The sequence below is a fragment of the Prinia subflava genome, chromosome 25, assembly GCF_021018805.1.
Source record: "Prinia subflava isolate CZ2003 ecotype Zambia chromosome 25, Cam_Psub_1.2, whole genome shotgun sequence".
NCBI classification, from domain to species: domain Eukaryota; kingdom Metazoa; phylum Chordata; class Aves; order Passeriformes; family Cisticolidae; genus Prinia; species Prinia subflava.
This window is the reverse complement of record NC_086271.1, coordinates 3,172,884-3,198,931: the sequence shown is the minus strand read 5'-3', so window position 1 is coordinate 3,198,931 and position 26,048 is coordinate 3,172,884. Positions and strand designations below refer to the sequence as shown.

Below are 26,048 nucleotides of genomic sequence, written 5' to 3'. Positions count from 1 at the left end.
GGGCGAATGTGTCTGGCTCTGCTGACCAAGCACACCAGGACTTCCTGAGGGCTGCTGGCTGGCAAAAGGTACAGTAACCTCTGTTGTGATCATTTTTGGTGCTTTTGAATTTGAGGTAAACCTAGAGCTGTCTTGGGTTGGTTTGTAGACTGTCACAGGTTGCAGTCTGCCTTGGAAGAGTTTTCTGTGGCAGTTGAGAGGGGGTTCCTGGTGTGGCTGCTCTGCTACAGGTGACCTGCAAGGCCCTGAGATAGGGAAGGACCCTATTTCCATGGAAAGCACCTTGCTGTGGCTGCCTGGCCTTGTCACCTGGGGATTCTGCATGGGCTGGCAGCTTTGCTGTGCCTTGGCCTTGCCTTGGGGTGATGCAGAGATTTTTTTTGTGGCTTGAGAAGTGAAAGTTGGTGGAGTGAAACCAGGAATGGTGGTAGTCTTGGCTTGTGCTCCTGCTCTTGTGTGTCCTGCCCACCAGGGCAGATATGCCTTAAGAGAGATGCTTGGCTCTTTTCTAGTGTTAGCTAGACCCAAGGGTTCCTGCTTTTATGAAATGTGTTATAAATGGTAAGGTTTTCAGGTATGATGATGTGAGTGCCTTTAACAATGTGATAAAACTCCCTGTAACATTTATTATCTGCATGGTGGAAATAGAACTGCCTTCTTGCCTTGAATTCCAGGCTTCCTCTTACCTGATGTGTACTGAGCTAATTTGCTATGAAGCTATTTGCTAAAGTAAAGAGTTATATGATGGGAGGGAGGGAAATAATTTCATGCTTAGGGACAGGTTAGGTTTTAGAGGCCTCTAAGAGACTAAACTCAGCTTGGAGGGTGACAGTCTCAGCCTACTTTGTGCCCTTTGAGCTGCAAATCTTTTGCCGACTTAGATGTTTTCCTTTACAGGTTGATATAGATTGATTCACTTTTATCTTATTTTGGGTTTTTCTGCTCGGGGTTGGGGAAAGGAGGTGACTGTGGTGGAAAAGAATTGATGTGCATTGCTCCCCTGAAGCAGTGCTTCCCCCGAGCCCCGCTGTGAGCAGGGAGCATTGCCCTGTTTGTGCCATGTGCCCCACGTGTGCCAGAGCTGTGCATGCCAGGCACAGCCACGAGCAAAGAGCTCCCACAGTCAGTGGGGCTGGCAGACAGCAGGGGCAGCTCTGTGGTGCTCACAACAGGAGCAATCTCTGCTCAGGGTGTGCAGGAGGATAGCAGAGGATGGCTTTCCCTGCATGCAGAGGGCACCGACGCTGCCTCTTGTCAGGACACTGAAATATGAATTACATTCCGGGCCTGAAACTCAACCTCCCACCTTGACAAATTGGCTGTGAGCTGAGCATGATTTGAGCCCCTCCAGTGCAGCCTGGCTCGGTGTCACCCCTCAGTGCCCCGTGAGGAGGACGTGTGAGCATCACACAGCTTGGCAAAAGGGTAAACAGTGCAGAGCACACGGCCAGATTGTCTGCTTGGTGCTAAATAGATGGGCAATAATTGAATAATGCTGTAATAGCGGAGGAAGATCTGCCTAACATAAGGCATAAATTATGCTTCTCTCTCTCTCTGCCCCAGCTCAAATGTTTCGGAATCCTTTTTCTTTGCCATAATTGGACATAATCAGTAACACAGTCAGTGACTAAAGGCTGTCTGGTATCAATTCCCGCATTCAGCAACCACAACATCTAGATTGTGAGAGAGTTAATGTCCTCTATTAGTTGATTAGTTCAGTTAATTTGTTGTGTCCCATGGTGATTGTAAAGTAAATACAAAAGGGAGCTCTGTTTCAAATGTCTTCCTGCAGCTCTGTGTGTGTTATGTACGTGTGGTACATGCATATGTGTATATCTGGAGTTCTGTCTGCTTGAAGGTGTTGAGAAACTGCAGTTTTCCCTGGCTGCAGAGGAAGCTTCTGGCTCAGCATCTCCTAAAGAAAAATTTCCAAGAATATTTCCTCTGGTTCAAAGGGAAAGACTTGTTTTATGGAGCAACTCAGAAAGAGATGTGTGTGACTTAGAAGAATTTATCTCAATTTTACTTCTAGATATAGCCTGTGTGTCATGCCTTGTTTTCTAATGGAAATTCTTTGGGCAGAACTCCTTTTCTTCAGGAATGTGGCCTTGTGATTAATTAATAAGCTTAATATAAATCATCCTTTCACTTCTCCTCAGATAAAGCTCACTTCTGCTACTGCAGATGCTAATGTGTCTTCTTTAAATCATAAAGCATGGGTAGACAATTAGTTGTGTGTTTTCTTGTGACCTAGTGGGTTAGTTATGGATTTCTGAAGTAGTTCTTTATGTCCACCCATGAAAGACAGTGCATGTCACACCACAAATGCTTTTATTTCCTTTGACAAACTAGACATGCTGAAAAAAAGCAGAGAGTTTTTGCAGCGGCAGACTCCATAGATGTGGCAGGTAGGAAGGTATCCTGTTGACAAACAGCTTCCTAGGGTAAAATCTTACTTTCCTGAGGATTCAGACTGAACTACAGAGAGAACCTGTTGGCTTTGTACCATGGAGATCCCCGTGCCAGCAGTTCTGCATCTTCAGAGCAAGCTGAAACCCTCATGTGGGGACTTGCTTGGATACCTGTGCTCCAGCACCATTTACTTCCTCCTGGTAGGCACCAGCAGCTTCCCCTGGCTTCTATATTAATCTTTATTCCTGAAAACAGGCAGAGATGGCATTTCCCACTCTGTGACAGCTGTGGTGGTGGGGCTCCTGATGATGGGCCCAAGTGCAGAAGGAGCTTTCAGCTTGGTGGGGAACAGCAGCTTGTAACAGTGCCATGATTAAAGTGTCAGGTTACTGCTCTTTTGTATTATATGCAGACTGCAAAAGATTAATGCCGGGTGATTTATCTTCTGTTGGATTTGCTTGGCAGTGAATGAGACTGTAACCAATTTGCCTGGGGCAGGGGAGCTCAGAGTAAACCCTGAAGGTTTAGGGGGATGGACTGGACAGCCTTCTGTGCCCTTCCTTGTCTTGGGGAAGTCGCTTAGGAAAACCTGGAACATTATGTGGTCACTTTAACTCTTGAACTTTAGCTTTTGAAGCTTCAAATCACCTTTTCCACAAAATAGAATCCCCCAGACCAGCAGGTCCCAGAGCAGACTTCAGTTTGCCCACATTTCTGCAGCTCCCCACATTGCCTGCATTTTTTATCACTGAGAGCTTCCCGAACGAAAACAGCTTGCTTTGCTTTCTGTTTGTGGGTTTGTTTTTTCGGTCCTTGGTCTAAAATTTGCCTTTAATCCTGTGAGGTGTGGAGTGCCATGGGTTTCTGTTCTTCCTGGGCAGTCTCCAGCAGTGGTGGGGGACACATCCCTTGCTGGCTGGTGAGCAGGGCGAGCATTTCGTGCTCCCGGCTGGGAGATGGGGATGTGCAAACACACCCTGCCGAGTGGGGAAGCGCTGCGGGCTGGCAGCCAGCATCACCCAAAGGTCAGCGCTAATTACTGCCCCTCGTTTGCATGAGAAGCTTTGAAAGGTGGAGGAGAAAAGCGTCTGTGGCATTTTCTGCCAACACATTACCGGGCTGACGGGAGGATGTCAGCGCTCATCAGCGCTGATGGACCGCGGGCTGGTCCTTGTGCAATTAAGCTGGGCAGGAATATTGCCGCAGAGTTAACTTTGTGGGAGTGATTGCTGTGGGTGTCAACACGTGCCCCCCGTGAAAAGGAAGAGGATGTATTTAGTAAGTACATGAATCCTTATTACGAATGATTAGTCAGCTGTTTAAGGTGATCACCTCTGTCTCCACTCCGTCCTTCCTCTTGTTTTTGCATGTTTTACTGCCAGTTGCACCAGGGAAGGACAGAGGGCCACATCTACACTGATTAGGCTCTGTTGACCAGAGTTTTGACTGTTTCTCATCTAATTGAACCTTGTGAGGTTTAGTGTGAAACATGAAGACATTTTTTAAGCCTTGATGTACAGATGTACCCTGCAGCTCTGTAAAGAGCTGAGGTGGAAGCAGCTGAAACAGTAGTACAAGGGAGGTCTGGAGGAGCTGAAGGAAAATCTGACTTTTGGAAGAAATCTGAAGGCAGGAGGCCCTTAATTAACAAGATCATTTGCTTTGAATGACTTGGGTTCTGCATGTCAAATTTCCTTTACCAGAATTTCAGTCGGGGCAAGGAAACTGGGCAGTGGAAACAAAATCCCTTAGGAGTGTCTGCTGATTACCTGAAGGTGAAGTCGATCAGGACCAATTTCAGGATGTAAAAACATTACTTCAGATGAAAGCATTTATTCAATGGCATTGGTAGCATGATAGGGCTTGGCTCCAGCAATTAAAATATTGCCAGAGATACGTCCTAGAACATGCCAGGTCTGGTCTGTGTCTGTGTCACCTCTGTGTATCTGTGACTCTGGGAAACACTGCTGAGTCTCTGCTGTTGAAGAGCCAGCTTTTCCTTTGGTGTGAATTGGGCAAATTCAGTTATTCAAATCTATATGCTCTTTTTATTTCCCCTGAATAAATCAAAGTAGAAAATAGCAGTAGCTCCTTGAATTTGTCAGTTGAGCTGACGTGTTTCTTCCAACCCTGTCCCTCGCTTTTCTCTGTTATTGTTAGATATTTAAACTGGCTTCAAAGAGCCTGCCTACCTAGTTATTAACTTAGAGAGACTTCAAGTTCTGCAGAAGCCAAGTGCCCGAGCCCTGCTGTCACTGAGTGACAGACGAGTGCGAGTTCTTTATGCTCCTTTGAACTTCACCACCTTCCTGCTCGTCCCATGCACAGGACATGAACACCGACTCTAAAACACACAACAAAAACCCTCTCACAGAATGAAGCAGTGGCTGTGGCCTCACATAAATCAGGGCTTTGACTTATCCTTTGCACAAGAGGAAAATACCAGGAGACAAAGGGCTGCGTGCGTCCTGGGAGACAGAACAATTTGTCATGCATTGGGATCCTGTGTGTGGCCAAAGGCAGTGCTCAACGGGTGATAAAAACTGCTCCTGCTGTCCTCCTGTGGCACCTGGATGCCCGCGGATTGGGATTGCTCTGTGGAGTTTATCTTCTCCTCCTGGGTGTGGTATCTCCTCTCCAGATGTTTTTTGGGGCCTGCCCTGGCAGTTCCTGAGAATGGTTTGCTGCACCTGAGAGCCTGCACCTTTCTCAGGCACAGCAGCAGCACTGTCCCATCTCACCTAAACCAAACAGAAGCCAAGGCACACTACTTACTTCCCTGCAGGAATTTTCACAGCTGATTTAAATCCTATTTCAATGCCTGAATAAGCCACCTTCTGAGAGGAGTGAGGCAAAAGTTGCTGTCCCCTGCAAAGCATCCTTGGCTTGGTTGTATAAATTTCATTGAGTGTTTTGTTTCATAGCTGTGGTTATCGGACACTGCTTGTGTTTAGGAATTGAGTTCATACAAGGTTTGAATTTTAGGGCAATGGGGTGGTCGGAATGGTGAAGTAAGTCAGAATGGTTAAGTCAAAGTAAAAAAATCCTCAGATGGTAGAGGGTAAATAATGGGAGTCTTGAGATTAAAGCTTGGAGCTGGGTCAGAAGTAGGAGGGCACAGTTATTGTCCCCAGACTGGGGATAAACTGTGAGTAAATAAAATGGCAGGAAGAGGAGGCTGAGTACAAGTCTTGAAACAAGCACTAGGGTTAGAGAGGAGTACCTTGATAGAGTTAAGGAATTTTATAGCCATAGTTTACATAGCATTTTTGTCTTAGTCTGTGCTAGGGCTTGCTGAAGACTTCCAAAAATCCCCTGTTTAGGCTTTTATGTTTGGCTTTCTGATAAACATAAAGGTGAAAGAGAGAAATTTACAGCAAGAGATAATTTCCAGATGGAAAACCTTCCTAGCTCAACCTCCTCAGAGGTCTGTGAGGTTTTAGTTCAAGCCCCTTCATAAACTAAAAGGTGCTGCTTACAGTATGCTTATTTTCATATTTGATTAGTAAGCACACTAAAAATGTGGTAAAGAGCAGGACTCTGCAGGGAGGCCATTTCTCTCCACACCGTGCTATCATTTGTCACTCAGTGCTGTTAAATTAAAAGCAGCACGGCTGCAGCTCAGCTATTACCTACAGCCACTTAAAGGCCAGCAGTTTCAATTTTAAAATGTTTTACATTTCTGTGAGTCTCAGTAACACATCTTCATCCATGACTGCTCAGCTTTTTATTGACTCGGAATGAAAGAGGAATGTGAAACCGTTTTTGCTGTGTGCCTTGAAGTGTTCCCAGGAAAAGGGAATGTGCCAGTGTGTCAGGCTGAGGTCTGGGTTTTGGGGTTTGGGGGGATTTAATTTTTTTTCTTCCTTTATCTTTGTAGTAAAAGTGGGGCTATAGTAGTGCCTAGAGTACACAGGAAGATTTTCCCTAGTGGAAATGTGGTGCTGGGAGCTGCCTGAAGTGTCTGCTACAGCTGCTTATATTATCATGAAACCACTTTGATTTCTTTGCCTCTGTAAATGTAGTGAAACCTTTGATTACCTGAATTATTAAAATTAGGGTTCTGGTAGAGACAAAAAAGGAGTTCATTAAAGGGAGATCGACAGAAGGCTGATATCACTCTTTATCTTACCTTTTCTATTTTTCAGGTTATGTAGTTGTTAGTTAATTTTAAACAGTAATAGCTGGTGAGGTCTGTGGGTGGGAAGTTGCCCAAAACCTTGGTTGCCTGTATTTAATGAGGGCTAGAGGAGGGGGGGGAAATTTAAATCCTGCTGGGTTACCTTTTCCTATTCTTCCATATGTCTTTTATCTCTCATAACTCCCACTGAACAACCACAACAATCAACAGAATAATTCTTTATTGAGCAGAAACAATTGCATTTGAAATGGTCTCATGGTGTGGACTATTTTAATGTGCCACAATGAAACTTAGAGTTCATTACACTGGCAGCTGAGGGGATACAATAAATATTTGATATTTATATATTTGAGGACAGAAAGCAGTTTGCAGACACATGACTTAAAAGAGCTGATATTCCTGGACAAGGAGATCTCCCTGAGTTTTGCACTTCCAGTGACTGGGAGACCTCACAAGGTAAACAATTGTCATAAATTATCAAGTCCCAATGTATTGTAACACTGACAGACACAAAACTCAGCTGAGGGAAGAATAATCCATCTGGCCTTCAGATGACTGTGCAGTGATGCATAACTTTTCTATTAAGAGCAAATAAGCCTTCAAGGTAGGGGATACTGGCAATGCTTTTGCTGGTGGAATTGGGGAAAGTAGAAAGAGGATAAAATCTCAGACATAGTGTGATAGAAACAATTGTTCAGCCAAATATCCTGAAGTAAGGCTTTATTTTTTTTTCCTGAGATGTATTCTATGAGAGCAAGAAAGATAATCTTACAAAACCCCCAAAAACTCATATTAAAACAATCACCTGGGGATGGATGTGAATTACTTTGTTTACCTAAACAGTAAAGGAGTGTCTGAGAGCTGCTACTACGTTCAACTTAAGGACCATGCAGGTTTGCTCTGTAAAAAATGTCTTTGCTGTTTCTCTTGTGCTTTGCTCAGTTTAAAGATGATCCAGCTGATTTTTGAATCTTACCATTGTCTGGTTGCAATGAGAACTGATCCTGGGGGAGGAGAAATACCTGAGGACATTAAAGGTCTTTAGGTATTTAGACAGAAGCCTAAACATTAATGTTTACATCTCCCCCTGCCAGGAACATGTCTCTGAAGGAGGCTGTTGCCACTGTACCACTGATTTTATCCTTACTAAAATATTAGGACAACAGCATCCATCCTGACAGGGAAAGGGGAGCTTTAGGGTAACTTCATAACCCAGCAGATGCAAACTGATCAGAGACAAAAATTAATGTTATATTTTAAATTATTAATTAGCCATGCATTGGAGAAAAGGCCTATCTAGATGCTGGAGCTGTATTCACTGGTAGCTGAACTGCTGGAAGACACATTTCCAAATTCCTTTGATTCATTCTGTTTTCTCATTAGCTGCAGAGGTCCCAGCCTGCTGAGAGGTTTCTGCAGGATTGTGGCATCTTCTGGAGCTGATATTGGCTTTCTGGTGCTGGTGGCTGCCCAGCCTGGAGCCACTCCTTCACACAGAAAACTAGAAATACAAATTGTACAAGTGCCAATTTGTATTTGAATGTGGAAAAAAGCTTAATATAATTGAGAAACTGTTTCAGCATAACCTTAGACATCTTATAGCTACACTGCTCTCAGTTAAGAAGAGCTTGTGCATTGCAAAATGGTAAAAGTGAAAATCAGTCAAAGGCTTCTTTGGTTTTATTTGGCTTTGATTTTTTTTTTTTTTAGTTGATTGATGGTTGGTGTGGTATTTTTTTTTAAATTTGTGGTGGTGGTTGTTGTTTTAACTGAAATGTGGAAACAAGTTAGTAAAACAAAGCTAGGGAAACTAAAGGGGCTTCTTGGCCCTCCCTGCCATGAAAGGGATCTCCTCACCACAGCCCCAGGAGCTCTAACTTGGGAGTAGAGCCTCTCAAAGGTGACAAAGGCATTGAATTTCCTTTAAAATAGGCATTGCATGGTCCAAAGTGTGTGTGTGTGTGTGAGGGAGTTGGGAGCAGTGAGCACCCCTGCTTTGAGAGAGAATTCATGTTGTTTTCATAAACCACTGGGCTGACAAATTTGAAATGGTTGCAGAGGTTCCTGAATTGCCTTTAAATTGGAACTTAATGTCACTCTGTTCAAAACAAACAGCTTCCTTTTTTTTTTCCTTCCCCCCCACTCTGAGCTTCAGAGTTTGATTTTTGAATGTTTTCTGTATCAGCTTGAACAAGTTGTGCTTTTGGCTTCCCTGTCCTTGAGGCTGCAGAAGTCTCTCTCACTGTGGGGAACACAAAGCCCTGAGAACTGTGGTGGGTTAGAGTTGCCTGTGCTGCCTCAGACTTTATGATAAAACAGGAAAATCCTAAAACAACATTGCAAACAACACTGAACTTAAAAAAAAAAATCCTAATGCAAAAGTCTCTTCTTTTGTGAGTAGTAGCACACATGAGCTTTCTTTAAATCAATATATAAGTAGTTCAGAAGCCAAAGTTAGTTGAAGGTTGATAATGACTGTGGAAGGAGCCTCTGGAGGCGCATTCTGCTTTCTCACATCACCTTCCCCCAAGAAAACCACCTGAAAAGTCCTTTTCAGTGCTTCTTCCTTCTGTGAGGTTTATTTTTGCTGACCTCGGTCCTACTGGATCATTCAGGCTAAAGCTACACCTCTCACTAATGTTTCAAAGTGTATTCAACCCTCTAATTAGCTGGGATAAAAAAAGAATATTTAGCTCATTATCCTGTTTCAAAATTCTAATGGAATGGCACTGCTGCCACTGTGATACATTCCATATTAGGAGAAAAAGTGAATTTCTGAGATGTGAGAAATGTAACATCCTGTCACCCTTTGCAGGGCAAGAATCTGATGTTACCACATCTTTGATAGAGAAACCAGAGGGGGAAAAATTCTTTTGGCTGTTCTGTAGTGATGTGTTTTTACTTCCTTTCAGCGTGTTGTTAAACCCCACAATATTCAGGAAAAAAGAGCAAACCCCTCAAAAACTCAGAAAACCCAGCCCTAAAGTGCATCAGTAAAAATTTTTTTTTGTAAAATTCCATATAAATACATAAATATACTTTGATGATATGGGCAGGGAACCTTAATTTAATTTCCTACTAAAAACTTCTGTCCTTGTAATTACTTCAAATACCTGTACTCCAATTTTAAAACTTCTTGCAAGGCCTATTAGGGCAATGCCTTTAAATCAGGCATTAAACTGCAATTAAAAAAAATTTTTTTAATATACTGGGGAGAGGCTAAAGAGACAGAGAGTCACCAAAGGAGGTGGGGTGGGAATGTATGTGTTTAATCTTAGAGGAGTGCAGGTCTTTTGTGGTGCTTTGACTTTTGGACAAACTGAGCTAAAATCCAAATAGCGGCATTTTGAGTTATGTGATGAAAAACACAAAGCAGAGATAAATAATAGTGAATATTTACAACACTGATGCCCTCAGTATAGCTCCAGGCAGTTATTAAACAGCAGATCTTCTTTCCCAAAGTAAAAATAAATTGGATTGTTTTCATGTGTGTGATAGTACTGTAAACAATGGATTTTAGTCTACACAACTTTAGTGTTTGATGCAGCATTTTCACTGAGTTTACTAAAATGTGTTTGTGTCCTGTGTGTGACTGACAGCATTTAGTGAGATACACAAAGAAATCTCCCCTTGTCACATCCCCACATCACATTCAGGCGGGGATGCTGGGGGAGCCTGAGTAGTTAGATCCTACATCCAGAGGCCCCAAAGCACCTTGCAAGGATATTGGAGCAACCTGTGTATTTTGTGTCCTGTTGATGTGCAATCACACTCTGGCTCTTTGGGAACAGAGTGGGAAGTGTTCCAATTCTCTGCAAAGCCAAAACCAACAGAAAAGATCATGAAATCATGTGGTCCATCTACAGTGACTTTCTCCAGGCATCATTTTGGTGTCAATCACCTGGAAAAGGTTATGCCAGCATTCAGTCTTTCCCAAGCACAAGGTCTCGATCCAAATGCTGGGAAGCAGGAGCTCCATTGAATCAGGAGTCTCAGGGACCAAACCCCTCAGCTATCAGCAATCTCTTCCTGATGAGTTCACCACTGCTTTGATTGTGCATTTTTAGAGACATGTGTTCCATAAATATAGAACTTTATAAAATAAATGAGCTTTTTGATCAGGTTGCACATCAGCATAATGCAAATACAAGCCCTGAAAGAGCAGCATTTAAACATTGCAGTTTTGAAGGATGAGAGTATGTAAGTACCCTCCCTGAAGATTTTTTTTCCTCCATGATTAACTCTCTTTCATTTTCTTTAATCCGTTGCCATGTGCAGCAAAAAGACAAATTGTGTTTACATTACCTTGGTCCTTCCCTTCATTTCCAAAACAACTGCTTTTATGCACTACATGCAGCTCGAATCAGGCCTAATTACCAAGCCCTACATCTGCTTTCAATCTGTGGGCTAGCACACAAGGTTGCTCTTGTTTTGAGGCTTGCACGGTGGTTCCACTTGTTTGTTTATGTTTTTGCTTCAGAAATGTATATCTATAAACATCCACAAGGACAACAGCATCCTAATATTTGACATCCAGCATGCAACAGCCAGGGAGGATTTCTACTTGGGTCTCTGCTTTGTCCTCAGGACAGGCACGATGCTCTAGACTAACCTAGCTCACTGAATCCATATTGGGGATCATTGTTATCCTCTTTTTGCTCCTTTTCCATCAGCTGCCTTTGGTTAACAAGCTTCCTTAAGACTTCAATAAAAATTTCCCTCTCCATTGTTTGGGTTGTTTTCCTCCATGATGGCAAAAGTTGTGCTGAAATAAAAGACTTCCTAAAGGCCCTAGGGAGGAAAGAGATTCATTCTGCTTTGTGCTGCATTCATCTCAGTTTTCCTTGAAATGGTTGTTCATGAAACAGTAGAAAGCTGGTTCTGAGAATTTCTATATTAAATTTTAGAATAGGTGGATGGCAGAATTAGCTTGAAAAGGAAACAATCACTTAGAAGGTCATTGTTGCTATAAGCACCAGCATGTTGGGTCCATGATCAAGTCTCTTTGTGCATGAGAGTGAATATAGAATTTATTTAATGGAAAACCAGGATTATGTGACATACATTGCATAGCAGGCAGTAGTGGCAAAGCCCTGGAAAATACCAAAAATAAGAACGAACAAAATCTCAAATTTTCACAAAATCTCAAATATGATCCAGATCATGATATGGAACTACTATTTATTTTTTGATTAATTATTGTCTTTGCTGTGGCACCAAAACTGATGTTGGATGAATCTGTTGAAATACTTTATCTTGTCTCTTAACACACAGAGGAGAAAGGGGCAAGCAGTAAGCCCCAGGTGGGATTTCTGTCACAAAATGCTGTCAGGATTTTGTGTTTTATTCTGCCAACATCCAAACCATTTGTATGCCTAGTGAAATGTTTATACATTGCAGGCAAGTGTACTCTCACACTCTAAATGAGCCACCACATATGTGTCAAATGTTCTAATATTTTTTTTGTCTTTATCCCTGAAGGTGTAAATCTTTTTAGGGCATTTCAATGTTTGGTTTGATCTCGTTTGGTTCTTTGATATATTTGTGAACAAGAGTGCCAGTGTTCTTTCCTCTTAGAGAGCCATTTGTGGGGTTTTTTGGGTTTTTTTTTAAAGTGTATATAATTATTGATGATATTATTACAGAGTGCATCTGCTGTAGAATAGCTCTCCTAGATCTCTTTTATTTTGTGGAGTATCTTTCACAACGTAATAAGACTGAATAAAATTGAGAAGGCTCCTTTGCTCCATTTAAATTACTCTCTGTCTTGACATCACATTCTTCATTTCCTTCATTTCCTCAATGACTTAATAAGTACTTAAATTAAACAAGAAAGGCGTTCTAACACAGAGGTGAGGAAATCCAGAGTTAAAGCTGCTACTCTGCTCTTAATTCACCCGGTGGTGCATAGGCACTCTATTAAGAAAGCCACAGAACAGCAGGTGAGCTTTTATCTCCTGTTTCTGCAATGCATATTCCATCTGTGCTGCACAGGTCACTGCGTGTGCTGTGTGTGATCACCCACTGCTCTGGACCCCTGCTGCACCAGGCTGCAGCCAGGTGATGTAAGAGGATGAGGAATGACTGCCTGATTAATATATTCCTGTGTTGCCTGATGATCTCTCTGCTCACAGCACATTCTTTTAGTGGAATGGGACCCAAAACCATCTTTTCCCCCACCCCCTCTGTAGCCTCCTGTTCTTTCACTGCTTAACTTATAGAATGTGTGGAACCTCTTGTTGTGGTCTTCAGCTTATTAGAAACAGAGGTCCTTTCCTCGAGTGACAAAAGCTCAGCAACCTTTTTTGGGTTCCCAAATTACTCTTACGAGTCAAGAAATGAGTCCTGGCATGTGCCAGCTTTCGTGTTGCAGTGTTCCTGCAGTGACATGGACAGGGACTGTCCTGAGCTGCCACAGCATTTGACACTCTGGGTGGAACTGGTGCTTTCCATGCAATACCTCCTGTAAGGTATCACACACCTATTGCTTAGTAGTGGATCATGTAATCCATTCTGAGGGAGCTTGGCAGGATATAGGGTGTTAATCCCCAGAAATGCTTTCTGAACACTCTGATTTAGACCACAGTTCTTGTATGGGAGACTCTTTGAGCCTGATTCTCCAGTCTTGGCTCCCCATGAGCCTGGACCAGCCAGGAGCAACTGGCCAGGTGTGTTCTCTCTGCTGCTGCTCCATCCCCAGGCTGTGATATTCCAGGAGGGAGGGATGAGTCCCTGCCGTGTGCAGGGCACCAGCAAAGCTGTTAACATCTGTGCTGCTCCATGCTGCTCCTTCCTAAGCCCCTGACTGTCCTCTGAGACAGCAAAAGGGGAGAGGAGGGTTGGGGGTTTCTTCTTTTCTCTGTGCTACAGCTGGGATTAAGACATGGGACACAGTTTTTGTGTTTGGACTTGCATATTTATTAATTGTTATCTGTAGTACAGTCTCATGACTTGTGAGATCTAGCTAACAGGGTAAAAAATGTCTCCTTTTGACTCTTTCCAAAGTCTTCTTAAGCATAAACTATCCAATAAGGAGATGGCACCTATATTATTTTTACTTTTAACCCAATAAACGACCACCCATGGTCTGCAATGTGGACTTTTCTATCCAATTAAAAAGAAAATACCCAAACCCGTGAAGAAGAACTTAGCCTACACCCTAAATCCTCCATAGTGCTTTATATATATTATTATATACTAAAGCCTTAAAGTCTAAGTTTCCAGGGTTTCAGCAGAGGGTGAATGCAGAGTAATTCCTGTGCCTGCACGCTCTGGGAGCTGGCTGTGAGATGAGTGTAGGCACACTGCGAGCTGCAGCTCCCCTCGTTGTGGAAATGCACTGATCAAAGGCTCTCTGTCAGTATCTGATTAAGAGCCATGTAAGAGTGCTGAAGACATTTCCTTCTGGCTAACAGCTCTGATTACAGGGGGCTCCTGGAGTGAATTTCCCTGCTAGCAGACAGCCGTGTCTCCAGGCTCCACCTGACGCTCTAGGGTTTCTCAATGCCGTGGCTTCCTGTTGTTGAAGGCTACTATTCATTCACAGCTTGTAAATCAGTGGCTTGTAAATCAAAGCATGAAAAAAACTACTGTTGGAGAAATGTTCCTCAGCAAATTCCTCTCCCTCCCCCAGATATTTGTTTTCCCAGGGTGTACAGTCCACGATCATGGAAAAAATATTTTAAAATTCAACATCTGTAACTAATGATAGAGGTGGAAATGAAGGGCCATACCTTCTTCATTACCTAGGAAATTTGCTGTAACTACTTTAATGTGATTTTTATTTTATTTTTTTTTTATTTAGGATGAGGTTTATTTTATAGCAGAGCCAAATTAACGTTTTTATTGCTAACAAGTAATAGGCTCTCATCTTTACAGTAACCTTCAGAACGGCTGAAAGCTTAATGTAAGCAAGAACCAGAGGGGAGATTTGGGGTTGCTTAGCACTGATTTTCCTGCAAAAATGATTGAAATAGTGTTAAGGAGCTCTGCCCTGATGAATGAATCCAGGTGAACACCAGCAGCTGCTGCTACTGCAAAGAGCACAGTGAGGATCCCTCTCAGGGGCTGGAGAGCTCCAGGAAGCAATGATAATTACAGGACAACATTTGGTAGCCAAACCTCAAGAAACACACACCCTTCGAAAGAGAACAGGCTCAGAATTACTGCCAGACATGCTGCTTATCTGGTGTGACACTCAGAAATGTGCTGTGCATGTAATTTTTAGCTTTAACTCCTCTCTGTGTCAGCAGGCAGAGTTGCCTGCTGGCCTGTGTGCCTGTGCAGAAATTTTACTGGGGCAGATTTGAAGAGATCTCAGTGTTTAAACCCACCTGGCACCTACAAAGCTGAGTCTAGGGCCTCCCTGCCCCTCAGCCCGATGTGCTCCCATCCTTACCCCAACCAAAGCTTCTCCCATGTGCCTCAGGAGAAGAACCTGTGCTGTGCTCACCTTGGGCGTGGTGCAGATGCAATCCTCTGCAGGTCCTGAATAAACTCTGCAGCTGGAGTTCCCAGCTTCCCTTTGCTTTTTAGCCAGAGTGGCCTGTTCCAACCACAAAAAAAGTAATTTTCCATCTAAGATCATTTAACATGTACCAGATGGGGTTTTTTTGGTACTGAGCCCTAGAACAAGGCAATGACTGGAGGAGGGCCGTGAGAGAGAGATCAAGAGAGAACTGCTGCAGCCACAGCTCTGAGAGAATCCATGGGATTTTATATGGGGAGGATGGGATAAAGATGGCATAGAGAGCTAGTGAAGGAGCTGAGGCAAGAATTGAGGGAACATACGAAAATAGTAAGAACTGCTGTAAGAAGAGAGACAATTTGAAAAGAAATATAACAACTTCTCTGAAAAGCTAAAATATGTGACTTAACTTCCTAAAGGGCGGGGGAGCAAACTCCTTTTTCTATCAAATTAGGTGATACAGCAGCCAAAGAAACATCTGAAAATGTGTTGGGCAGAAGTAAAAAAGTTATGGTCAAGATATAAAAAGAAAAAAAATTATTAATTTTGCTTTATTTTGACTTTAATCATCACATCATTAATTCTGAACTTAAAAAATAATGCTGTGTTATTACTCTTGATGATGTGGTTAGTTGGTTATGCTCTTTATGTTCCTTGTTGCAGTGAGAAAAATCTGAGTGTGCTTTGAAGTAAGAGCTGAGATGCAAGAAAATGCATTTCCTAAAATGTACTGACAGCTTGCAGAAGGGACTGGGCTAGCAAGAAAACGTCAGCTATGGAAAGAATAATGTGCTTAATTTCACAGTTCCTGGAAGTGTTGTCTCTGAAAGAACTTTGTCTGTGCACAAGGATAACCTGTATAGGAGCTTCATAAATCTCTCTGGATTCATGTTTCTAATAAAAACAGGTCAAAATTATTTTCTTAAGTGAAATCAGAACCGAATTTGATGTATAAAATAAAAATGAGGTTTTTCTGTTCTCTATAACTCCTAATTTTTATGCTCATTTCCATTTCTCAGTTTTAACACAGAATAAATATGAAAATGCTGAGATGTCTTAAATTAAGGGTTGCATTTGCAGTATTTCCATTGGCAAAAACTAGAAATCTGGTGGCCTATCCAGTTCTGTGTAACCAGGAAGGTACCACGAGCTTCTGGGTCTCCACACACACAAAAATCCCAGACTCTGAGGTTTTCCATAGATAGAGATGACTTGTTTTATAGTTTTCTCCCCTTAGCTTCTCAGAACTTCTGAAAACAATTCCTTTTATTGCTTTTATGTTTAGGAGTAAAATTTCCTTCAGTTAGGTATTTAAAGCTGCAGTTGTGGATGAGTTAACCATCAATTCTGTGCAAGACTCTTGAGATGAGCTCAGACTGCAAGCCCTGTGACACTTGACCCTTCCACGTTTGCATGTTCACCTGAAAATGCTGACTTGGAGCCAAGCCCTTTATTCTGTGCTTTGCTGTCCCAGTGAAATGTGTTGCTTTTCTCAGGAATGCTGCAACTTCTACCTGAAGCTTCTTTTACTTTTCAAAATTGAACCTCTGGACATGAATTCATGTAGAAGTGATTTATTTTGAAGCCATTTTAATAGGCTTAGGTACTAATTAGTTTCAATTTCTTGATTACTGTCTTTAATCATTTTGTGATTGGTCACTTGACCCTAATGACTCAATTTTTCTAATTTGATTAGGAAGCTATGGGCCCTGCTAGGGTGGGTTGCCTGGATATAAACTCTTTCTGGAAGACCCTTTAGCAGAAATGTCAAAAGAATAGCTGCTCAGATCCATCATTTCCCTCTTATTCGTGCTGGGTGCTTTCCCAGTTTTGTATCCGAGGGCTTGCAGGAGACCTGATGGATGCTCCTTCCTTTTTGATGTTGTCTGGGCATGGCTGGAACTTCATCACTGAGAAGGGGACCTGCCTGTAATTACTGGGCCTGTCCTAGTGATGAAACTTGTCTCTGGAAAGGGACCTTAAAACAATAAGACAAGATTAATATCTGTGAGCAACTTTGGTATGTCCATTCCATTCTGAGAGTCATGATGCAAACCTTATCCTGCTCTGTGTGACTGGGGAGGAATTCAGCATTTGATTTTCCCCTGGTTCCTGCTGCATCTTGTCTTTGTGTAAATAGAAGGCACAAAAACCCCAGTACATAACATTTTTTGTATCAAGTGAATTGATTTTTCATTTCCTTGTGTTTCCTTCAATTTTTTTCAATTCCCTCTTATGTGTCTTGTGCTTTTTCATGCCTCTGCCTTTGACTCTTTTTTTTTTTTTTTTTTCTGTCAAACATCAACTTTTTGATTTGTGTCACATTTCCTTCTCCCTCCTTTCCTATCCTCTGCAGTCCTCACAGCTTTTAACCAGGGTCTTGTTTAATTATTGCATTAGTCTGCATCATTAATGGCAATCAAATCCTGTATCTCACTTTCCTTTTCTATTGCTACTGGAGCTTGGATATGCAGGGGTTAGAGGGCATTTGCCCCAGAACCTCTTGTGCTGACCCTGCAGAAGTTTGATGAACTTGAACATATTAGGAAGTGTTTAAATCCAGGCAAAGCTGTGGAATCTAAGCACTTGTTATAGATAGGAAGAGTGCTGAAGCCTTAAAGCCTTTCAGAAATTGCTTTCTCTACAATAATATCTCTGGAATGTGATTGATTATAGTCTCAATAATCATTTAATAAGTAATCTCAAAGCCTTAAGTGGCTGAAGATTTTTTTCAGGGGGTACCAGTTGCCTTCATTTTTGTCCAAATCTCTATTTAAAACATTAGTGAAGAACCTGAAAGCTGCTGATGTAGACCTTTGATTTCTTTGCTTCTAGCTGGTGTGGAGGCAGTAATCTCTGAAAGCAGGGTCAGGGAATTATTCCACACTATAACTAAGCTTGACATCTCCCCAGTTCTGTAAGGAGAGACAGAGATACAACCATTACTTGGCTAGTGGTCTTGGTGGTGTGATAACCAAGATGGAAAATTGGTTATAACTGCAAATTGGTGTTGGAAGCCACTGGGAGGTATAAAACACATCACATGTTTCCCAAGGTGCACAAGGATGTTTGGGCAAGGTGCGTGTGTACATCTATTTATCCATAGATTTTTTTTTTCCCTCTGTCTTTTCTCTTTCTAAAGCTGAATCAGAAGTGGGGATGAGAATGTGGGGAAGAAAATTGATCAGAGCTCATGGAACAGAATTCAGACCACTGGGACTCTGGGCACTGGTTTTTAGTTTTGGTTGAATGCAGCACCAGGTGGAACAGACTTGTGGGTCCTGTAAGAAACTTTAGGAAAAGCTTTTATAAAAGAAATATTTGATAAGTAATTGGTCTATGATAATGGATGTCTCCAAAAATCTCTGCTGTGCACAGAGAAAACCTCTGAGGGAAGGAGGGACAATTTCAGTCACCTTGAATATGTGAAATATTAATGCCTGATATATAAGGGACACCATAAACATTGATAAGAATTTGTGAAGAAAATAAGTTTTCCTTTTCTATCATATTCTATCTAGAGAAGGAAAAAATATTGTTTGACTGACAACAGCTTTTCATCTATGGGTTCTTCATTCTCTTTTCAGAGCACAATGCTTATCTCTGCAGTTGCTTGAGCAACAATCTCCTGCATGCATCACGCAGGCTTCTCCCCTCTCTGGGGCCTGCAAGTCCCTGCCCAGCAAAGTTTGTTCTTCAGGTGCACTCCTTTCATGCCACTTCTTCCTGTCCCCAAAGGCTTCTTGGCCTTTTTCTCCTCACCTGCTCCCCTCTATCCCCTCATGAGCTGTGTATTACACCTTCCAATCGTGGATTGATTATTTTTCTTCAAGGGGGAACAAAACTCTCATTCAACATATTTCTAAATTACAGCCTCGAGGGAGGAGGAGCAGGAATTTCCAGCTACCTATTCCCAGCTGAAGTGCCTTTTTTATTTTGGTGTGTGTGTAAATTTAAATGTCATTTATCTGTAGGGAATTATGAGAGATTTTTTTACGAGCAGGCAGCTCCACCTCTAGGGATTAAAGTAGAGATTTAATGTATTTTCTTTCTTTCTTTTTTTGGCATAACTTCTATTTTTTCTGCATTTTATTGATCAGTTGAAGACCTTATAAAGAGAAAGAGACAGTGAAGAAATCAGTAGAGTTAGGTCTTGGGTATGTGAAGTTTCCTGGCTTGTCTATAACCTGTTGTGTGGCTTCTCTCTATTTATTTTGCTTCCTTGTGCATATTAGAATCATCTTTTCACAGTCTTTTAAGTTTTTTTTCTCTGGAAGTAGTATAGAGCACCTGCATGTTGTTATAAGAGAAAGAGAGGGAGTGACAAAGCTTAAAAAGACCTTCATTGTTGGGAGCAATGTGGGTCAGCATCCCCTTTTCACAGAAGGATGGGGCAGCTATTTGTATAAAATTTTTGTTGTTTTGGTTTTTTTTGTGTGTGTGTGTTTTTTCTGTGTATGTATGTTGTCCATTCAATATTCCCAAAGTTAAAATTTACCATCAGCCTTGTTTCTGAATGCACTGATAGCAGTGCTTTCAGTTGTGGTTTGTTTGTTTGACTTGTGGGTGAGACAACAGGGAGCCCACAGATGGCATCTAATATTTAGGCAGAAGAAGTCAGCACCAGTGTCACAGTGGAAACTGTTATAAATAGAAAATGTGTCTGCAGAAGAGCTAATTAATTTACAGTGAAGACACTAAGCAAGATAACTGGTGCCAAATTCATGCAGGAATATTTTAAACTGACATTTTTCTCAGCCTTCAGAATAACTTCCACTCTGCTCCAGCATGGGGGAGTGTAAGAAGCTGTGGGAAGCCTGGTGGTGTTTCCAGCTTCTCTGAACGCGGGTTCTGCCAAGTGAAACTCTGTCATGCAGCCTGTGCTGGCAAGGGAGAGAATGTGTTCAGCTATCTCAGAGCTTTCAGTGGCAGAAAGCATTCCCCCTCACTCCTGGGGAAGTGCAGGATGCAGCCCTGGTGAGAAGTTGTGCAGCACACTGTAATTCCTTCAGCGCTGAGGTGGGGCTGTAATCGAGTGAACCAACAACAACAGATGGATTTGTTCACTTGCTGGTTGGCTTTTTTGGTTTTTTTTCCCTTGGCACACTTTAAGACCTGGGTTTAGCATCTCTGGTTAAACGATACTTCACCTTCCCTCCCACATCTGGCCCTTCCCTTTTGTGCCCCCGGTGCAAATGAATAGCTTGTCTGTTCCCTGTGCCTCGCCTTAAGCCTGAGATCTGTGCCATAATTTGGCTCCAGTTTGATAAGACGCAGACACGAATTCTATCTGCTGTAACTAAACCTCACCATTTATAAATCTCTTGATGATACCGAGGCTTTAAGCAATTTTTCCTCCCTCTCTGATAGATGGGGCAGAGGCAGGTCTGGTGTGAATGCCAGCTAAACTGTGAGAATGCAGCATAATACTTGGGTCAAGCTCTTGGTTAGTTATTTTTATATTTTTAAGTTGAATCAACACAAATTTCTTTCATTTTTCCAGTGCTCTTCATTTTTATGCAGTTAAATACTTTTTTTTTCATGTTGACTTCAGGTATCCAGCTTTGATATCTAGAATTTTTTAATTCCCTATTTGGTAGTGGGAGGCTCTCAACACTTATTCAAGATATGGGTTACATGATTTTGGAATAGCTGGGGAAACTTTCCAGGGCAATAAATCTCTTTTGGCTTGGAATGAATTCATTTATGGTGTATTGTCCTGGGTTTTGCAACAATGCAAACTGGTAGCTCTTGAAAAATAGCTGTGGAAAATACACAAATAAAGAGACTAAAAGACTCTGAAAATCAATCTTCCCTCTTTTGACTTTAAGGATTTTTTCTATAGTTTAATGTGCGTGGTCACCTGACTTCCTCATCCACTCTTGTGAGCATGGTAAATGCAGTACCAGCCCAACTCTCTCTCTTTTAGCACTTGACAAAGTTGCTGTCTGTTGGACTTATCTCTGGAAATATCATTTAGGCCTCCTTATGCAATGCTCTTGTTCAAATATACATTTTCTCTCATAGTTTTTGACCTCATTGAAATTTCCCCCCCTTGTCCCCCCTCCTTTGCCTCTTCCCCACCTCCAGCTCCAGCCTGAAGCCATATGGACTCCTTCACTCTGAGCACTAACCTTTGATGGATATGCCCTTTATTGCTGCTCGCTCCCAGAGTCTGCAAGGAGCAAGACTGATTTTGCAACTGGTTTATTTCATGTCTTGAAATCATCCTGGGGTAGGGAAGGATCACAGGAGCTCTGCATCTGAAAGTTGTTTTTCACCCGATGAACAAGTTCAGCAGAGTTAATCTCTTCATAAAGCCCAAACCATTCCTTGCTAATGGGAACCACGTGCACATCAAATAGCACAGGTCCTGGGGAAAATACTTTGATGCTCCAGATACAGAGCATCTTCAGGTTAAATGTTGCTGGAGACCCAGGGTGGTGGGAGAAAGTGGAGGTGCAGAATGGAAATGGGGTTTTGGGGGATCAAAGCGGTGTGCAGGGCACAGCTCAGGTCATTGTGCTGCCTACAGCTCCAAGCAAAGATCAACAGAGCAAAGACCTCCAGAACTCATGTGAGGTGTATCTTTTCTTGGCTAACACCTTGCAACTGGAGGCCAGGAAAAATACCAGGGGTTTGGGGAATGGTTGAAGCAATGTTTCATACATAATCTAAGTTTTGGGGTGCTATTGAAGCTGATGTCATCACTTGTGGTGTCACTCAGCTCTATTTTCCAGTCAGAGTGTAAGCCAGAAACAAACTTGCCTACAAACTGGAATGATTGTTTGGAAGAGTTCAGCCACCCCTCTGTGCTTTAGGGGCACTGACCAGGGATGGGGGGAAGGATGGAACAAAATCCCTTGTGAGCAGGAGCATGGGAGGGGAGTTGCCACTGCTGGCACACCGTGTGCTGTGGCTAGTGGGTAAATGTGCAGGCTTTTTGTGCATTTCTAGCCAAGATTAATTACCTCTGCTCTTTTACTCTCTGTGGCATTGCAATGAGCACACAGCTTCACAAGTTCACCATTTGTGCATCTGTGTGTTTACATGAAATGTTTCAGCTTTATTTCTGGCAATAATTATTCTTTCACTTCTAAGGACAGCTCTGACATTTATGTCTGTATAAAGAGATGCACTCCCATTTTCTTTGCCTTCTAATAGTTAGGCCAGTAGCTAATCCATGTCAAAAAGGATCACTTCTCTGCTTGTGTCCTTAGCTTTGCGTCGGGTGACTTCTGAAGTTCCTGTTCTCACATAGCAAGGACAAAAATAACTGTGTGGGTAAAAATGAAGTATGGGGACTGAATCCTCAGGTATATTAGAACAGAAGATGTACACGGGATTTTAAAGGTGTCTGTCCACCCTTGCAGGTATTGAGAATCCATTAGACCCCTGCCTAAATGCTGCTGGTGGCTTTGTTTCTGTGCACTGTCACTCTGCAGCCTCTGCCAGCAGATCAGGGCTGCCAGCACAGGTTGTGACCTGTCTGCCTCAGCTGTGCCTCGTTCTGCACAGGGGGATGAGGGTGTGGATGTGGGGAACGTGTGCAGTGTTGGCTTTTTGGACTACATTCACCTTGGAGCCGCTTTTTTTTTTTTTCTGAAAGGTTGTAATGTGTAGTTAGCCCAGGTCAGGGCATGGCTGATGCTGTTCCTGCAAGTCCCTTCCACCTTCCTCTGTCTCCCTGCCTCCTGCCACTATCAGTCCACCTAAGGGAAAGGATTCTGTTCCTAATCCAGGAATCCTAATCAAAAGCTGCCTCTCTGCCATGTCACAGCTCTTATTTGTAATTGTGCTGTGTGCATCTGTAGGGTTTTTTTGTTTTGTTTTAATCAATAATCGAGGGGCAGTGTTCCCTTCTGATCCCTTGCTGTGTCCCCTCCTGGCCTGGAGACATTTCAGGCTCCAGAAGCTCCACCTGGAAGCCATCCCGCTGCTGCTGCTCCCCCTGCCTGCCCCGCAGGGAGTGATAGCCTAATAGTTTACACGTGTACCTCAGTTATCTCTTCCCTCTTTCCAGCTCTCTTCCCTGCCATGCATCCATCACTGTGCAACAGCAGCTTTGGGTGCAGCACCCAGGCTGCATTAAAGCCCTGCTTGATTGATTCCTTATAAAGATTAAAGCTGCTGACATTTGTGTGCCCTAGCGCAGATAGCTGGCTTTGATTATTCTCTGTTCCACCCCAATATCAATCTGAGCCAGTGGAGTTATGCAGATGCAAGGGGAAAATCAGATGTGCTGCCCAGGCCTTTTGATGTCACCATCTGCCTGCTCTGATTTGCATCCATTGCTGCAGAAGGAAAACAGGAGCTCACCTTGTAAGCAATCACCCCAATTCAATAATTAATCTAAGGGTGCACAGTCTGTGTCACAGCTGGAATTATTGTGCCAGGTTTCATCACTCTGCCTTCGTTTGTATCTCCCTGGTAACTGGCTGTGACAGGGGAAACAATTGGTTGGTTTCCTTAACCAAAATGTTAAAATGGAAAACACATTAAGCTTTAGGTGCTAAAAGGGTTTCTGGGGTGAGATGGGGAGGGGAAAGGGTGTGGAAGTCTTGAACCAGTCATGCTCACTTTGACATTATTTCTATGCAAGCAAAGCCCTCCCAGACTCATTTAATTTTTTTATCTTCCTGCCACTACAAATAATAAATTCCTTTTTCTGGCACTGCCCTGTCCTGTGTAGAAGGGCTTGTTCTCCAGCTGCAAGAAACCAAAGCATGTTTTATTGAGCACCGCAGTTCAAACCTCTGCAGTGCTGCCCCAAATGCCACGCTGGCTGTGCATCCCAGGCAGAATACTGCTATTTTCCCCTCAAAACATAAAGCAGGTCACTTTGCTTGCCTTTTGTGGCCCACGAAGGATCTTAAGGAGCCAAAGAAGCTGAGGGTTTGAGGCACTGGGAAGGCTGGGCACTGTACCACTGACAGTCCTGCTTTGACGTATGATTGTGATGTCTCCTGGGGGGCTTGCAGAGAGGTCTAAAATGACCCTGTGGTCTAAAGAGGAACACTACTGGTAAAAGTTTGGAGAGAAGAAGTGAAGGTCTGGTCTAGGACCCAGTGGTTTTGGTCTACTCCTATTGATTTAAATGTTTCACTTCTAAATGAAAAAAACACAAAGTCCAATATCTATATCATGGTTTTTGTTTGGTAGTTTTTGTGAGTTTTTTGGTCAGGTGGTGGTATTTTTACTTGGTTTTTTGTTGTTTTTTTTTTAATAAAGAAGTAAGGAACCAACTTCTGTCAGGACTGGGACATCTCTATATGTGCCCAAAGGTATAAACATCAACTCTTTTAGGATTTTTCACTCTCAAGATGAAACCAGAAGAGGCTGGGGAACTAAAACCCTTGTAGCTTGAGCCACAGACAGATATGAAACTTTAGAGCCCCAAGTTAAATTTTGTTTGTGGGCATTCAGAATATGACTTAGTTTGAGAGCTGGGTCCTGAGGGCTCAGGAGCTTGTGTTATTGTGAGTGGTAAGCGAGCAGAGGAAAGGCTGCCTGTTTGCTCAGCTCTCCCTCATCATGTACCTTTCTCTGTCTTTTCTGATTCATGTTTCAAACCACAAATCCTACAGGAAGATGCCCTCTGTAGGTCACTTTATGGAGCAGTGATTTACTTGCAGATGCTGCCCCAGGTACTTTTCTGTCAGCGTGTCTTAAATTTCATCCCCGTAGGAGCTGCAGGCTTGCAGCTCACCCGTTCCCTGCCATGGGCACTTCTGTGGCTTCTGATTATAAACCTGCATTACCATATTCTGGGTAATAGTTGCTTTTCATTATCTCTTTGCAATTTTCCAGCCCTCTACCCACCAAGGAAAAAAGAAAAAGTCAAGCCTTCATAAATTGTGAATAAGCCCCTGTCATTTGTGATCCATTGGTTTGTAGAAAACCATTAATTGTGATTCCTCCTCATTAATTCTGGCTATGAAGATCATGCAGAGCCCAGTGTTGCATTAAGCTTTTTATTGTTGAGAGACAGCAGTAAGCCATGACCTTATAAAGCCTAGCAGTCAGTATTTTTATTAGTATATAAGATATGATGCATTATACCTGCCATTTCTGTGATTTTCATGGATTGCTCACAGCTCTTAGGAACTCTGCGCTTGACATTTAAGATGGATACAGCACCAATTAATTTAAAAACACAAACTTCCTGGCTATTCTCATTATTGAATTAGCACAGTATTGTGAACCACTTGCCTCCTGTGTGTGAGAAACAATTCATGAGTGGGACATCAATGTTAATGCTGTTTTAACCTTGGCTGGCTTGCTCAGGGATGGAACACTTGATGAGATGCTTACATCTTCTGGAAAAGTGCTCGTTTCAGCCAGCTAAATCGACCTGCTTATGGGTGTGGTGATGGGGAAAATATGCTTTGGGTACAGGCTATAACCTGGACATTCTGGAATTCAGAATTGCTCAGAAAAAGCAGGAACCTGGTAGCAAGAATGGAGTCAGGGTAAAATCTCCCCTTAGCCCCAGCAGCTGGAGGTTAGTGTCAATGAAATGAATTATTCTGTTGCTTAGAGAACATACTTGGAAGTGTAATGAAAACTCTCAGCTGAGCTGGCATAGCCCAGTCACTTTTTAAAAATCACTTTTCTTCCAGTTTTGCCCCAAAAGCTGTAGAAATCTGTTATTGTTCCCAGTCGTGTCTGGATATGAAAAGCTCTCAGTATTGAATTATGTCCCCTCAGAGAGGACAAGCAGCTGCATAAGATACCAAACAGCCAAGAAGTTTTACCTCTGTGTACTGTGCAAGAGAGAAAACAGCTTTGACACACAATAGATAAGAGAGATTGGTTATTTTAGTGCCTGTGTTTGTCTTTGAAGCTGTATCAGCAGCCCAAGAAAAGTTTACTCTGCTCTTACAGTGAGCCGTGCAGCTGCAGGCTTCACCCTTGGAAACCATTATGGGTTTTACCTTCTCTGTAGATGCTTGTTTGAACTTCCTAGAAATGTTTGAAGGTGTTGGAGGAGGATCTGGTGCAGAATTTCACAAGCTGACCTCAGTA

At 42.6% G+C, this 26,048-nt stretch overlaps 1 long non-coding RNA gene across 1 annotated transcript in view; it reads left to right on the top strand.

The window, feature by feature from the left end:
• LOC134561977 (uncharacterized) overlaps positions 1 to 26,048 on the top strand; it is a 156,760-nt gene continuing 130,712 nt past the window's right edge. Inside the window, exon 1 of the long non-coding RNA XR_010083034.1 lies at positions 1 to 68. This is a non-coding gene — a long non-coding RNA (uncharacterized LOC134561977). The remainder of the gene's footprint in view (positions 69 to 26,048) is intronic.